Raw genomic sequence first — 15,827 nt, forward strand, 5'->3', positions numbered from 1 at the left:
TTACATTTCGTATTTAGTTTCATCATATGAAATAGTTGTTTGTGTTCTAAAATAATCAAATAGACTGGAGTGTCAAAACTGTTTCTGGAGTGTAATTTGTAAATTTAGACATACTGTTTCTGAAGTGTCAAAACATGTGATTTCCAATCCGATGATTATATTCTGGAATTCTCCTACTGTTTGCCATTGATACAATACTCATATAATTGGCTTAAACATTAATGCAACTTACTAAGAACAATTCGTTTGATGAAAACCACCGCGCAGGGAGTTCCGTACCCTCTGCACGTTGAATTTTGTGGAGATTCTTACTCGTCACCAAGAAGGGAATGGACTGATGTAAGAATTGTGAGAAACTGTGAGCGTTGCGTTACCAAGAGAGGCTTGCTGCTTGTAATCATTTCAGAGCGCTGCGTGATAGACAGCGAGCGGGCGGGCGCAAGCCTACCCTCCTATTCAGGCTTGCAATGGATAATCTAAGGGATGCGGAGCTTGTAGAGAAGTGTACGAGGGATTGTGATACTCCAGAATATCATACTTGTCCATTGTCGGGCGAGCTTATGATTGACCCGGTGACAATTGCCACGGGGAAGGTAATTCTCTTAGTGTGTGCTCAAAGTTTTAGCTGCATATAATTGTTTTTTAGTAGTGAGAACTAATGATTGATTTGACAGACAGTACCTTAAGGATTGGTTTGAGAAGAACGGGCATATCTGTCCTGTGACCGGCGAGCCTGTTTCAGGTGCCATTGTCCGGAACGAGCGTATCCGAGGGTACTTGCACGAGTGGGAAGAATCCAAGATGGAGTGGATCACGAAGGTCTCAAAGAACATGAAGTGAACTCACGTAGTAGTAGGAATGACAGTATAGTTCGTCATATGAAACAAAGATACAGGCAGTGAGATATACAGGCAGTAGGAATGAGCGTATAGTCAACTGTTTCAGGTGCCTGTTTGTTGAAATATGGAGTACATGACAGTAAGAATGACAGTATAGTTTGCACCACTCACGCCGAGCCTGCCTGTATATTTCACTGTCTTGTGTGCTTCCCGAATTACACTGCTGCTACTTTTTATCTTTTACTGGAAATATAAACAGATCATTACAGTCTCTTGTGACCTAATTTCACAATCTTTAGTGCGTAAGAATAGCTAATAGCCTAGTATATGCCATGCGAATTTGTTGACTGTACGAAGATGTTGATCAGCCAAGCGATTGGTGCCTCGGCGTGGGCGGTGCAAACGAGTAGTTGAACGCGCCGGAGACGACGGCGTCTGCTCGGTCGTCGAGCTCCTTCTCCAGGCGGCGCCACAGCCGCGCCACGGTGGCCTTGCGCGTCTCGTTGTCCTCCAGGTCGGGGTCGTAGTGCGCCCACATGATCCCGTCGAACTCCTCGAAGCGACGGTCCACGTCGCTAGCTCTGGCGTACAGGTCCCTAAACTCCCTCAGGGCGACGGACTGGTGCTCCTCCTCGTCTTCGGACCCGTCGACGTCTGCCTCTGCGGTGTCGTCGTCGTCGACGTCCGACTCCGACTCTCTGGCCGCCAGACTGGCGAGCACACTGCGCCGCAGCCTGTCGCTCTCGCCGGCGTTGTCGCGGAGGAGGGACCTGTGGATGTCGATGTCCTTCTTCATGTCCAGCTTGAGCTTCTGGATGTAGTGCGCCACGATGAGCCGCATCCACAGGTCGTACTGCAAGCTGCGGATCAAGAGCTCCTCCTCGTCCTCCAGGTCCAGGGAGACGTTTGCCGGCGACGACTGCGGCTCTTGGGTGGCGTCGCTCTTCATGTCGTCGGTCGCCTTGACGACTTCCCCAGTTTCCACGGCTGCCATTGATCGCTCAGGAGATCAAGACGATCAAAAACGGACAGGGATCAACTCCACCCTAGCTAGGTACGTAGTCAAGCGTGCTGCAGTGCGATGCATTGGCTGATCGTACGTGGTTGACCCGGTGTCGGACACGTACGGCACTGCGACTTGTGAACGGAACATCGTTCTTGTTTGTTTGTTTTTTTTTGTCAGCACTTTGGTTCCTCCTTCTCACGGATTCACAGTTGCTTGACTTTTGCATCTTTTAATATTTCCTTTTGCCCTAGAGCTTGTAATAAGGACATCTCCAACTGTGTACTTTAAGTTCTCAAAAAAAAAACTGCTCGTACTTTAAATCGGACACACTGCACGTTCGAACACAGATAAGGAAGCCGGCCATCCAACTTTGTCATTCTTTCCCAAGCGGGCTGCCTCCTCCCCCAACAAAAGTCTATGGTTCCCTTGCCTCTCGCCGGCGCCGCCGTTGGTCCGCCTCGTCTCAGGTGGCATTAGGGAGGGCTCTGTTTTCAGTTGTTTCTTCGTGTTTTATTAGAGTTTGTGTCCTACTCGGAAAGACGAGACGATGGCGGCTCCCTGAAGATAGAATAAGGTTCTTCCCGTCTAGCCCCCGTTTCAATGGTGCGTCTAGCATCATTGGTGAGTGTGTGGAGGCGTGTCTCCAGCGGATCTGTCCTTGCTGGATTTGCTCGGATCTGATCGTAATTCGTCTACGTTCATGTGTTTTCAGATTGGATCATTCCGATCTACGTTACTCTTCATCGGCGGCGGTTGCTGTTCTGTCGCGTTGGTCCTATGAGGTGTTAGCACGACGACTTCCCGACTGTCTACTACAACAAGTTTCGTCCGGCTTCGGCGTGGGAGGGGCAATGACGGCGGTGCGCCTTTGGTTCGCTTCAGTGCTTGTAGTCGGCGCTATGTGGTCTACAGATGTGGATGTAATTTTTGTTATTTCTGGTGTTCGTTGTACTGCCATGACTGAAGATTAATATAAGTTTTGTCGCAAAAAAAACTTTGTGCATCAAATGTACACCCCTTATTTATTTTTTCCCCTGTGTTGGGAGCACTCAAAAGAATTGTAGAAAAAAGCATAATTCATCCATAAATAGCATCCAAACATTCTAGTGCAACAATAGTTCAAATATAAATATTACATTCCAAATAACTAGATGTTCAACAAGTTGTAGGGCACGAAGTGTTGTTCATCCGCACACTGTGCCCGTTGGCCTTCATCCAACAATGCATCAATATGAATGACCTGACCTCCGTTGTTTCATACAACGCAGGAGCGCATCCGGGGTATACAATAAGGTGATCATCAACATGAATGGCCTGCCCTCCGTTAAGTGAATAAATAAATTGATCAACATATAGAGCAACAAAAGAAAAACTTATGATCTCCATGATTTATGCGTCGGGCTACTCTCTTTCCACCCATGCGACCGCAATGCAATAGACCAATAGTTCATGCAAAGTTTGAGACGGTCTACTATAGATATAGGCTAGCGACTTCACATTGCCTTCATGATCGTCTGCAAGTTGTAGGACACAAAGTACTTTCGCTTGTGAAACCAACAGTGCACATTTTGCCAAAATATTGTGCCCTCTTGCTTTATGCCTACAAAGTCCGCACTTCTAGCCAACCGGGCATTGTACAACAACTCATCCTTCATCATCGAGTATGCTGCCATCTGCTTGTTTCAAAGTAAAGAACGGTAAATTCTCATTGGTATTTGGCCAAATAGTTGTGGGGTGGGGTGTCTGCCATGGACGCCATCGGAAAGGAGCGGGAATACCTGGTTATGGATGGATCTGTTGGGGAACGTAGCAGAAATTCAAAATTTTCTACGCATCACCAAGATCAATCTATGGAGTAATCTAGCAACGAGGGGAAGGAGAGTGCATCTACATACCCTTGTAGATCGCTAAGCGGAAGCGTTCAAGTGAACGGGGTTGATGGAGTCGTACTCGTCGTGATCCAAATCACCGATGATCCTAGTGCCGAACGGACGGCACCTCCGTGTTCAACACACGTACAGCCCGGTGACGTCTCCTACGCCTTGATCCAGCAAGGGGAGAAGGAGAGGTTGGGGAAGACTCCATCCAGCAGCAGCACGACGGCGTGGTGGTGGTGGAGGAGCGTGGTACTCCAGCAGGGCTTCGCCAAGCACCGCAAGAGACGAGGAGGGAGAGGGGTAGGGCTGCGCCAAGAAGGAGATTCAATCGTCTCTATGGCAGCCCAAAACCTCAAGTATATATAGGGGGAGGGGAGGGGCTGCGCCCCCACCTAGGTTTCCACCCCTAGGGGTGGCGTCCAGCCCTAGATCCCATCTAGGGGGCGGCCAAGGGGGGAGAGAGGGGGGCGCACCACTAGGTGGGCCTTAGGCCCATCTGAGCCTAGGGATTGCCCCCTTCCACTCTCCCTTGCGCCTTGGGCCTTGGTGGGGGGGGGCGCACCAGCCCACCAGGGGCTGGTCCCCTCTCACACTTGGCCCATGCAGACCTCCGGGGCTGGTGGCCCCACTTGGTGGACCACCGGGACCCTCCCGGTGGTCCCGGTACATTACCGATAAAACCCGAAACTTTTCCGGCGACCAAAACAGGACTTCCTATATATAAATCTTTACCTCCGGACCATTCCGGAACTCCTCGTGACGTCCGGGATCTCATCCGGGACTCCAAACAACATTCGGTAACCACGTGTATCTATTCCCTATAACCCTAGCGTCATCGAACCTTAAGTGTGTAGACCCTACGGGTACGGGAACCATGCAGACATGACCGAGACAACTCTCCGGCCAATAAACAACAGCGGGATCTGGATACCCATGTTGGCTCCCACATGTTCCACGATGATCTCATCGGATGAACCATGATGTCGAGGATTCAATCAATCCCGTATACAATTCCCTTTGTCCAGCAGTATTGCACTTGCCCGAGATTCGATCGTCGGTATCCCGATACCTTGTTCAATATCGTTACTGGCAAGTCTCTTTACTCGTTCCGTAACACATCATCTCGTGATCAACTCCTTGGTCACATTGTGCACATTATGATGATGTCCTACCGAGTGGGCCCAGAGATACCTCTCCGTTTACACGGAGTGACAAATCCCAGTCTCGATTCGTGCCAACCCAACAGACACTTTCGGAGATACCTGTAGTGTACCTTTATAGCCACCCAGTTACGTTGTGACGTTTGGCACACCCAAAGCACTCCTACGGTATCCGGGAGTTGCACAATCTCATGGTCTAAGGAAATGATACTTGACATTAGAAAAGCTTCAGCATACGAACTACATGATCTTGTGCTAGGCTTAGGATTGGGTCTTGTCCATCACATCATTCTCCTAATGATGTGATCCCGTTATCAACGACATCCAATGTCCATGGTCAGGAAACCGTAACCATCTATTGATCAACGAGCTAGTCAACTAGAGGCTTACTAGGGACATGGTGTTGTCTATGTATCCATACATGTATCTGAGTTTCCTATCAATACAATTCTAGCATGGATAATAAACGATTATCATGAATAAGGAAATATAATAATAACCAATTTATTATAGCCTCTAGGGCATATTTTCAACAGGATCTAGAGTGACTACAGTGTATTCCAAGACGGGCATTCGACAAGGCTGTTCGGTGGATGTCCAGCAAGGCCTGGTCGACGGTCAGAGTGGTAGAGTGGTGGCACGGATCGAGAGAGTGCGGATACAGAGCAAGGGGGAAGTGGGGCGGGGGGTGCTCTGAAAGATGGGATTTGGGTGTATATTATGTCGACTTTGGTTTTGCCACACGTAATACCGACACTGGCCAATTTTCGTCTGCCTAGTGCAACAACCATTAGGTAAATGAAGAATGTTTGCGTGTTGTTGGTGGGCTACGCACGATGGAGAAATCACATACTAGGCAGTTCGCAACATGGAGCCGTTGAGCCTGAAGGTCTATGAAAGACATCGATACGAAAAAAACAATCTTTGATCTTGCTCTCTTTCTCTCTCCTTGTAGCAGGGCAAGCAAAACAGTAATCTTCAGACATTCCCTAGCAATAATCGAGCGATAATTTTTATAGATGCATCTTTGTCATCTTAGCTGTGCATTCCTACAGACATAATACTGTAAAGTTAACAAGAAAAAGTTGTTTGTTTCAAAAAATATAAAAAATATCAGGTATGTCGAGGACAAACGGTCACACATACATGTGCATTTTGGTGAAAAATTGTAATAATCCACGAGCCAGTGTTAATAACAAACTAAGTTCTTGTATAATCACCTCCAACATAAGTCACGTAACTTGGCTTTGAATTATTGTACGCACATATGATAATAGAAAAATGTATGTTTATGTATCTACTTGTCTTCTTTTTTTCTTTTGAGGGATTTCTACTTGTCTTCTATATATATGCACCAGTGTTTTTACGGTCTTTTTTAGCCTAGAGGTTTGATTTTTCGTAAAGTTCGGTTATTGGGTCCATATCGGGAGATCCCTATTTGGCACATAGGTCGCCACCGAGCGACCTAGCATGCAACCCCTCCAACGCCCGATCCAGTTTTTGGCCAACCCATTTATGGTTTATCCCCCACCGATTTTGGGAAGGTTCTCGAACCTTCCTTGAACCGATTTAATGTTTTATCTTCCTTTTTTTCATTTTCTTTTATTTTCTAGTTTTCCGTCTTTACTTTTTAGTTTCCTTTACATTTCTCTTTTCTCTATATTTTTTTCCTTTTCTTATTTTCTGGAGCATCTACCAAATTTTAAATGTTTTTTTGAAATCATGAAGATATTTTTAAGTCGCCGCCATTTTTTCAAATCCTAAACTTCTGTTTGAATTCTTGAACATTTTTTCTTAAATTCGTGAACATTTTTTTAAATCATGACCATATTCTGAATTGATGAATTTTATTTCAAAAAAATTGCGAATAGATTAAAAAATTTGGGAACATTTTTTCAAAATATAACTAATTTTTTTGTTTTTTGAACAATTTTTTGGATCAGCGAACATTTTTTAAACTGATGAAGTTTTTTGATTTTTTGGAAACAATTATTGAAATTCACAAACACTTTTCCGTTTTTGGTCAACTTTTCTAAAAAAATCATGAACTTTATATGAATTATTTAAAAATATTTTCTGAATATACGAACATTTTTAGAAATTGTGAACATTATTTGAATATGTGAACATTTTTTAGTGTCCAGATATTTTTTGATATCTCAAACAATTTTTCAAAATCATCAATATTTTTTATGAATTCAGGATCACTTTATGATTTCTTGAAAAATCTTTTTCAAAATCCGTAATTATTTGAAATCTGGAATTATTTTAAAAAGGGAGAAAAGAAAAGCAGAAAATAAAAAAACGAAAAAATAGGGGCATCCCGCCCTGCAGATGGGTCGGCCCAACAGGGCGCGTGGGGGCGCGGGGGTGCACATTTCCGCTTCATCGGGCGCACAGGTCGCCATATTATAGAAGCTCCCTTCGTACAGACCCATGTTTAGTTATGCATCAGGTCCATGGGCCATATATGTTTAGGCTTCCTTATTATTCTCGTTTTTCTTTCGGACACGGATTTTTGGAATATAGTTTCACGCACACCTACTTTTAATAGTAAAATTAAAAAATGCCAGAAAGTCAATCAGTTCTGAATATTTTTTGTAAGATACATGGTTGAGTGTTCTACTCACGTGTGAAATTTCAGAAAGAAATGACATTCATGGTATTCTCGGCAAAAATCAAAAACAAAATCAATGGTATAAAAATGACCATGTTAGAGAGTAATTTGGAGGTCGATTTTATTTTCTTTGCCGAGAATACCACATGTGTTATTTCTTCACGGAACTTCACATATGAGTACAATAGTCAACTAAGTTTGATAACCTAAGAAATTGGAATTGCTTGATTTTTTTTGGTATTTTTATATTTTACAATTCATTATGGTGTGAGTGGAACCATGTGCACAAGAGTATCCCCCCCCCCCTCCTCCCACCATAGAAGGAAATAGTTTTTTATTTATCGATGAGCATAGTCTTCGAAGAATATATCGAGCACTTACAAAAATGTTGCAATCCCGACAACCACCATTTATGCAATTTTTTTAAGCAAGTTCATGTGTCTATATATGTATGCGTGTAGTTGTACTCTGTTTTATTGATTAATAAACGGAAACACTAACGCCCATATGTGCGGGCGTTTGCATCTCGCCCACACGTGTGGATCCACGTTCTTTTATGATTGTACGAATTTTAACATGTTTGTGGTGTCACGTAGGACTGGGCTGGTGTGTGGGCATTCATCCCGTCGTCCACATGGCCGTTTTCACCACACGGAGGAACCGTTGTGTGGGCGTTTAGCAGTTCGCCCACACATCAGTTTTCACTCACGCACAGGGGCTGGTGTGTGGGCATTTATCAGTTCGCCCACACACTCGTCTCCTCTTCCACACCCAAAGCTGCCAATTGCCATGTGTTTTGCAGGGTACATGGCAACTGCCCTAGTGTGCTTATAAGCAGATGGCAACTCTCTCTTTTATCCGAACATGCCAGTTGCCATGTGTTTTGCAGGGTACATGGCAACTGCCCTAGTGTGCTTGTAAGCAGATGACAACTCTCTCTTTACCCGAATATGCTATTTTGCCAATGTCTCTTTGTAGCGCTATACGGCAACTGTCTAGTGTTAGTAGGTGGCAACCCCTAAAGTTTTCAAATCATGGCAACTATAGTAAAACATACCATACATGGCAACTGAAGGAAATATGCCCTAGAGGCAATAATAAAGTTGTTATTTATATTTCCTTATATCATGATAAATGTTTATTATTCATGCTAGAATTGTATTAACCGGAAACTTAGTACATGTGTGAATACATAGACAAACAGAGTGTCACTAGTTTGCCTCTACTTGACTAGCTCGTTGAATCAATGATGGTTATGTTTCCTAACCATAGACATGAGTTCTCATTTGATTAACGGGATCACATCATTAGAGAATGATGTGATTGACTTGACCCATCTGTTAGCTTAGCACGATGATTGATTAGTTTGTTGCTATTGCTTTCTCCATAACTATACATGTTCCTATGACTATGAGATCATGCAACTCCCGAATACCGGAGGAACACTTTGTGTGCTACCAAACATCACAACGTAACTGGATGATTATAAAGGTGCTCTACAGGTGTCTCCGATGGTGTTTGTTGAGTTGGCATGGATCAAGATCGGGATTTGTCACTCCGATTGTCGGAGAGGTATCTCTGGGCCTTCTCGGTAATGTACATCACTATAAGCCTTGCAAGCAATGTAGCTAATGAGTTAGTTACGGGATGTAGCATTACGGAACGAGTAAAGAGACTTGCCGGTAACGAGATTGAACTAGGTATTGAGATACCGACGATCAAATCTCGGGCAAGTAACATACCGATGACAAAGGGAACAATGTATATCGTTATGCAGTTTGATCGATAAAGATCTTCGTAGAATATGTAGGAACCATTATGAGCATCCAGGTTCCGCTATTGGTTATTGACCGAAGACATGTCTTAGTCATGTCTACATAGTTCTCGAACTCATAGGGTCCGCACGCTTAACGTTTGGTGACGATCGGTTTTATGAGTTTTTGTGTTTTGATGTACCGAAGGTAGTTCGGAGTCCCGGATTTGATCACGGACATGACGAGGAGTCTCGAAATGGTCGAGACATAAAAATTGATATATTGTACGACAATGTTTGGACATTGGAAGGGTTCCGAGTGAAATTCGGGCATATACCGGAGTACCGGGGGGTTACCGGAACCCCCGGGGAGTTTAATTGGGCCTTATGGGCCTTAGTGGAAAGAGAGGAGGGGCTGCCAGGGCAGGCCGCGTGCCCCCTCTCCCTCTGGTCCGAATTGGACTAAGAAGGGGGGCTCCCCCCTTTCCTTCTCCCTCTTTCCTCCTTCCTTCTCCTACTCCTACTACATGGAAAGGGGGGAATCCTACTCCCGGTAGGAGTAGGACTCCCCATGGGGCGCACCGTAGGAGGGCCGGCCCTCCCCCTCCTCCACTCCTTTATATACGAGGGAGGGGGGCACTGAGGGAGTCCTGGACTAAGGGGTCCTCGGGCGTCCGGCCTGTTATCCTTTGGGCCGGACTGATGGGCTGTGAAGACATGAAGGCCGAAGACTGCACCATGTCCGGATTGGACTCTACTTGGCGTGGAAGGCAAGCTTGGCAACCAAAGATTCCTTCTTATGTAACCGACTCCATGTAAACCCTAGATCCCCTTGGTGTCTATATGTAACACCCACGATGCGGCTATATCTCCCACGTGTCGGAGCATGACTTAGAGGCATAACCACATAGTAGGCATGTCGCAAGAGGGATAATCTTTACACATCCCATGTACTGAATAAGAAAGGGATAACGAGTTGTCTTACAATCGCCACTTCACACAATACATAAATATAGCATTACATCATCTAGAATACAATCAAGGTCCGACTACGGAACCAAATAAAGAAAGACAACCCCAAATGCTAGATCCCCGATCGCCCCAACTGGGCTCCTCTACTGATCGTCCGGAAAAGACACATAGCGACGTCACGAATCCTCGTCGAACTCCCACTTGAGTTCGGTCGCATCCCCTGCACTGGCATTATCGGCACCTGCATCTATTTTTGGAAGTAATCTATGAGTCACGGGGACTCAGCAATCTCACACCCTCGCGATCAAGACTATTTAAGCTTATGGGTAGAAAAAGGTAGTGAGGTGGAGCTGCAGCAAGCACTAGCATATGTGGTGGCTAACTTACGCAAAAGAGAGCGAGAAAAGAAGCAATGCACGGTCGAGAAGCTAAAAAATGATCAAGAAGTGATCCTGAAACTACTTATGTTCAAGCATAACACCAAAACCGTGTTCTCTTCCCGAACTCCGCCGAAAAGAGACCATCACGGCTACACACGCGGTTGATTCAGTTTAATTAGATTAAGTGGCAAGTTCTCTACAACCGGATATTAACAAATTCCCATCTGCCCATAACCGCGGGCACGGCTTTCGAAAGTTCAAAACCCTTCAGTGGTGTCCCAACTTAGCCCATCACAAGCTCTCATGGACAACGAAGGATATTCCTTCTCCCAGGAAGACCCGATCAGACTCAGAATCCCGGTTACAAGACATTTTGACAACGGTAAAACAAGACCAGCAAAGCCACCCGATGTGCCGACATCCTGATAGGAGCTGCACATATCTCGTTCTCAGGGCAACATCGGATGAGAAATCCATACAACTAAAACCAGCCCTCAAGTTTCCCCGAGGTGGCGCTGCAAGGGGCTCATGTTCGGACCAACACTTAGACAAGCACTGGCCCGGGGGGGTTAAAATAAAGATGACCCTTGAGTCTGCAGAACCCAAGGGAAGGTGATAGGTTGTTAGGCAAATGTAAAACCAAGGTTGGGCCTTGCTGGAGGAGTTTTATTCAAAGCGAACTGTCAAGGGGTTCCCATAACACCCAACCGCGTAAGGGACGTAAAATCAAGGAACATAACACCGGTATGACGGAAACTAGGGCGGCAAGAGTGGAACAAAACACCAGGAATAAGGCCGAGCCTTCCACCCTTTGCCAAGTATATAGATGCATTAAAGTAAACAAGATATAATAATGATATCCCAACAATAACCATGTTCCAACAAGGAACAAACTCCATCTTCACCTGCAACTAGCAACGCTATAAGAGGGGCTGAGCAAAGCGGTAACATAGCCAAGCAACGGTTTGCTAGGAAAGGTGGGTTAGAGGCTTGTCATGGCAATATGGGAGGCGTGATATAGCAAGTGGTAGGTATCGCAGCATAGCAAAAGAGCGAGCAACTAGCAAGCAAAGATAAAAGTGATTTTGAGGGTATGGCCATCTTGCCTGAAAGTTCTCTGAGTTAAGGAAAACTTGATCCTTGTAAGCGTACTCAACGGGTTCCTCGATCATGAACTCGTCTCCTGGCTCTACCCAAGGCAAGAACACAAGCAAAGGAAACCACAATCAACCACGATGCAATGCGCAAGCAACATGATGCAAAACATGACATGACATGCGGGATGTGATATGCAATGCATATGCATGCTTCGGAAGGGAAAGATTGAACCAGGCATTAACTTGGCAAACCAAGTATGCCTCTCGAAAGATGAGTTGATTTCGGTCGAAATCGATATAAAGATCACCGGAATCGGATGCACGGTTTGCAAATGGCAAGCAAAACAAGAATGGCACAATTCTGCGATTAACAGCATGATGCCATCTAGAATGCAACAAGAAACTAAGCTACTGCACCCCAACATAGCAACAAAGCACATGGCAGCGATCTACTCAAGATGCTTGACAAAACATGAACACTGAGCTACGTCTAAATCCCACTAGAACAGGTTCGAACAAGCATGGCAAAAGTGCAAAAGATATCAGCTTGACAGACTTAGTAAAAATACTAACATGCCAGGAATTAACATCAGGAAGCAATGCTTAGAGCAAGCAAACAACATGCTACAGGAAAAGAACATAGCAATACAAGGCATGGCATGAATCTACTCAAAGCATAGAACAAAAGTCCCATACTGACCATAAGCTAAAAAGGATCAGAAGATATGATGGCAACCATGTAAACATAGCAAGTTTCGTTAACAGAATCAGACTTAGCAGAAAACAGAGCATGCATAAACAGAGTTATGAAGGCCTCTTTGCGAGCTCGATTCACTCACCACAAGGCATTGCATGACAAACTAAGCATATTACCAGCAAGAAGACATGATAATGAAGCTAACCAAAGCAAGAACAAGTTTATAGCATGCTTGGATCAACTACAACATCAATGGCAAAATTGATTAACATGTAAACAATCTGCCAGGAACATTTTATAGCAAAAGTAGATCAAGATTAAGACATGCTAAGGCACTCCATAAATGCAAACATGTGCATGGATGGATAGAGCACAACCATATGTCCAAATCATCCTTATTGAACATACTCAAAAGAAGCATGGATCTCACTGTAGCAACATGAATACATGGCATAAAAATAACAGCAGAGCAATGACTTAGTGAAATTCTAAGTCTCTGAAATAAGCAATATAACGAGAGCTACTTTGCATGCTTGTGCTAGTCACCACATTGATCACAAAAATACATGGCATACACCCCTGTAAAGATGGCATGGCATAGCCCAAAACACCTGTAGAGATCATGTTCATATGAAGCACACAACAAATGTAGCAAAAATGAAAAATGCACATACTCTGCTAAGAATCAGCACCTAGCATTTTAGAGCACTCTTGCATCAATGATTAGGGCATCAAGATGGACTCAAACAAGCATGACACAATGGGACAAAATGAAGAGCACATCACGATGAACATTTCGATATATCATGCATGCAATACGGGTCTATGGATAATAAGTTATGGCATGATGAAAAGGGGCTTAAAATATGTGCAGAGATGAGGACTTAGTGGATTTTTACCCCGTGAAAACTGGACGAGGAGGTGTGGGATGGAGTGGATCCTGGACGGGCGCGGGCGTTTGGTTTGGTGGCTTGGTCGATCTGGTCCGCCTCTAGATCCGGCGATGGAGGAGGACGCCGGCAAGGCGCCGGTGACCGGCGACGGCGAAGCAGGGCGGCGCGAAGAGAGGCAGCGGCGCACGGGGCAGAGAGGAGGCGGCGACGCAGGCGCAACAGGGCGGCGCGGGCAGCCGGGCGGCGGTGGTGTGCGTGGCGCGCGGCGGCGGGGAAGGCGAGGACGGGCTCCGGCGAGGCTCCGGTAGCCGGAGCTGGGACATGCGGCAGCGAGTCAGGCGAACGCGGGCGGCGGCGCTAGGGCAGAGCGGCCACGCGGCTGCGGGCGCACGAGGGCGGCGCGGACGGGCCCGGTCGCGGCCCGGGGCGGGCCGGCCTCGGGCCCTGGCGGGCCTGGCGGCGGGTAGGCGCGGCGATGGACAGGTGGCGGTCCCTGAGTGGGCGCGGGAGGCGGTGGACGTGATGTGGCAGCCTCGGATTGGACGGAGTGAGGTGGCCGGCGGCGGTGGACGCGTCCGACGGCGGACGGACATGTCTGGTGGCACGGTGGAGGAGAGATCTAGGGTTTGGACTGCGCGAAAATTTGGAGGGTATCACATATTTATAGGTAGAGGTAGTTAGGGATGTCCAAATGAGGTGTAGTTTTCGCCCATGCGATCGTGATCCGACGGCGGAGGACATGGGAGTGGTTTGGAAGGGTTACTGGGCCGTTTCAGAGGGGTGTTGGGTGATACGTCTCCAACGTATCTATAATTTTTGATAGTTACATGCTATTATATTATCAACTTTGGATGTTTATATGATATTTTAAATGATTTTTGGGACTAACCTATTAACCCAAAGCCCAGTGCCAGTTTCTGTTTTTTCCTTGTTTTAGAATATCGCAGAAAAGGAAAATCAAACAGAGTACAATTGACCTGAAACTTCACGGAACTTATTTTTGGATCAGAAGAAGCCCAGAAGACTTGGAGTCCACGTAAGGGAAGCTTCGAGGAGGCCACGAAGTAGGGGGCGCGCCCACCCCCCTGGGCGCGCCCTCCACCCTTGTGGGCCCCTCGTGGCTCCCCTGACGTACTTCTTCCGCCTATATATCTCCATATACCCTAAAACGATCGGGTAGCACAATAGATCGGGAGTTCCGCCGCCAGAAGCCTCCGTAGCCACCGAAAGCCAATCTAGACCCGTTCCAGCACCCTGCCGGAGGGGGGAATCCCTCTCCGGTGGCCATCTTCATCATCCCGGTGCTCTCCATGACAAGGAGGGAGTAGTTCTCCCTCGGGGCTGAGGGTATGTACCAGTAGCTATGTGTTTGATCTCTCTCTCTCTCTCTCGTGTTCTTGAGGTGATACGATCTTGATGTATCGCGAGCTTTGCTATTATAGTTGGATCCAATGATGTTTCTCCCCCTCTACTCTCTTGTAATGAATTGAGTTTCCCCTTTGAAGTTATCTTATCGGGTTGAGTCTTTAAAGATTTCAGAACACTTGATGTATGTCTTGCCGTGCGTATCTGTGGTGACAATGGGATACCACGTGATTCACTTGATGTATGTTTTGGTGATCAACTTGCGGGTTCCGCCCATGAACCTATGCATAGGGGTTGGCACACGTTTTCGTCGTGATTCTCCGGTAGAAACTTTGGGGCACTCTTTGAGGTTCTATGTGTTGGTTGAATAGATGAATCTGAGATTGTGTGATGCATATCGTATAATCATACCCACGGATACTTGAGGTGACATTGGAGTATCTAGGTGACATTAGGGTTTTGGTTGATTTGTGTCTTAAGGTGTTATTCTAGTACGAACTCTAGGGCTGTTTGTGACACTTATAGGAATAGCCCAACGGATTGATCGGAAAGAATAACTTTGAGGTGGTTTCCTACCCGACCATAATCTCTTCGTTTGTTCTTCGCTATTAGTGATGTTGGAGTAACTCTTTGTTGCATGTTGAGGGATAGTTATGTGATCCAATTATGTTATTATTGTTGAGAGAAGTTGCACTAGTGAAAGTATGAACCCTAGGCCTTGTTTCAACGCATTGCAATACCGTTTACGCTCACTTTTATCATTAGTTACCTTGCTGTTTTTATATTTTCAGATTACAAAAACTATTATCTACCATCCATATACCACTTGTATCACCATCTCTTCGCCGAACTAGTGCACCTATACAATTTACCATTGTATTGGGTGTGTTGGGGACACAAGAGACTCTTTGTTATTTGGTTGCAGGGTTGCTTGAGAGAGACCATCTTCATCCTACGCCTCCTACGGATTGATAAACCTTAGGTCATCCACTTGAGGGAAATTTGCTACTGTCCTACAAACCTCTGTACTTGGAGGCCCAACAACGTCTACAAGAAGAAGGTTGTGTAGTAGATATCAAGCTCTTTTTTGGCATCGTTGCCGGGGAGGTGAGTGCTTGAAGGTATATCTTTAGATCTTGCAATCGAGTCTTTTAGTTTCTTGTTTTATCAC

The 15,827-nt window shown here is 45.8% G+C and overlaps 1 pseudogene; it reads left to right on the top strand.

Moving 5' to 3' along the window:
* The first annotated feature begins 249 nt into the window (after nucleotides 1–249).
* On the top strand, nucleotides 250–840 carry LOC123101734 (uncharacterized; annotated as a pseudogene).
* The last annotated feature ends 14,987 nt before the right edge of the window (nucleotides 841–15,827 follow it).

This window comes from Triticum aestivum, chromosome 5A, assembly GCF_018294505.1.
Source record: "Triticum aestivum cultivar Chinese Spring chromosome 5A, IWGSC CS RefSeq v2.1, whole genome shotgun sequence".
Lineage (NCBI taxonomy): Eukaryota > Viridiplantae > Streptophyta > Magnoliopsida > Poales > Poaceae > Triticum > Triticum aestivum.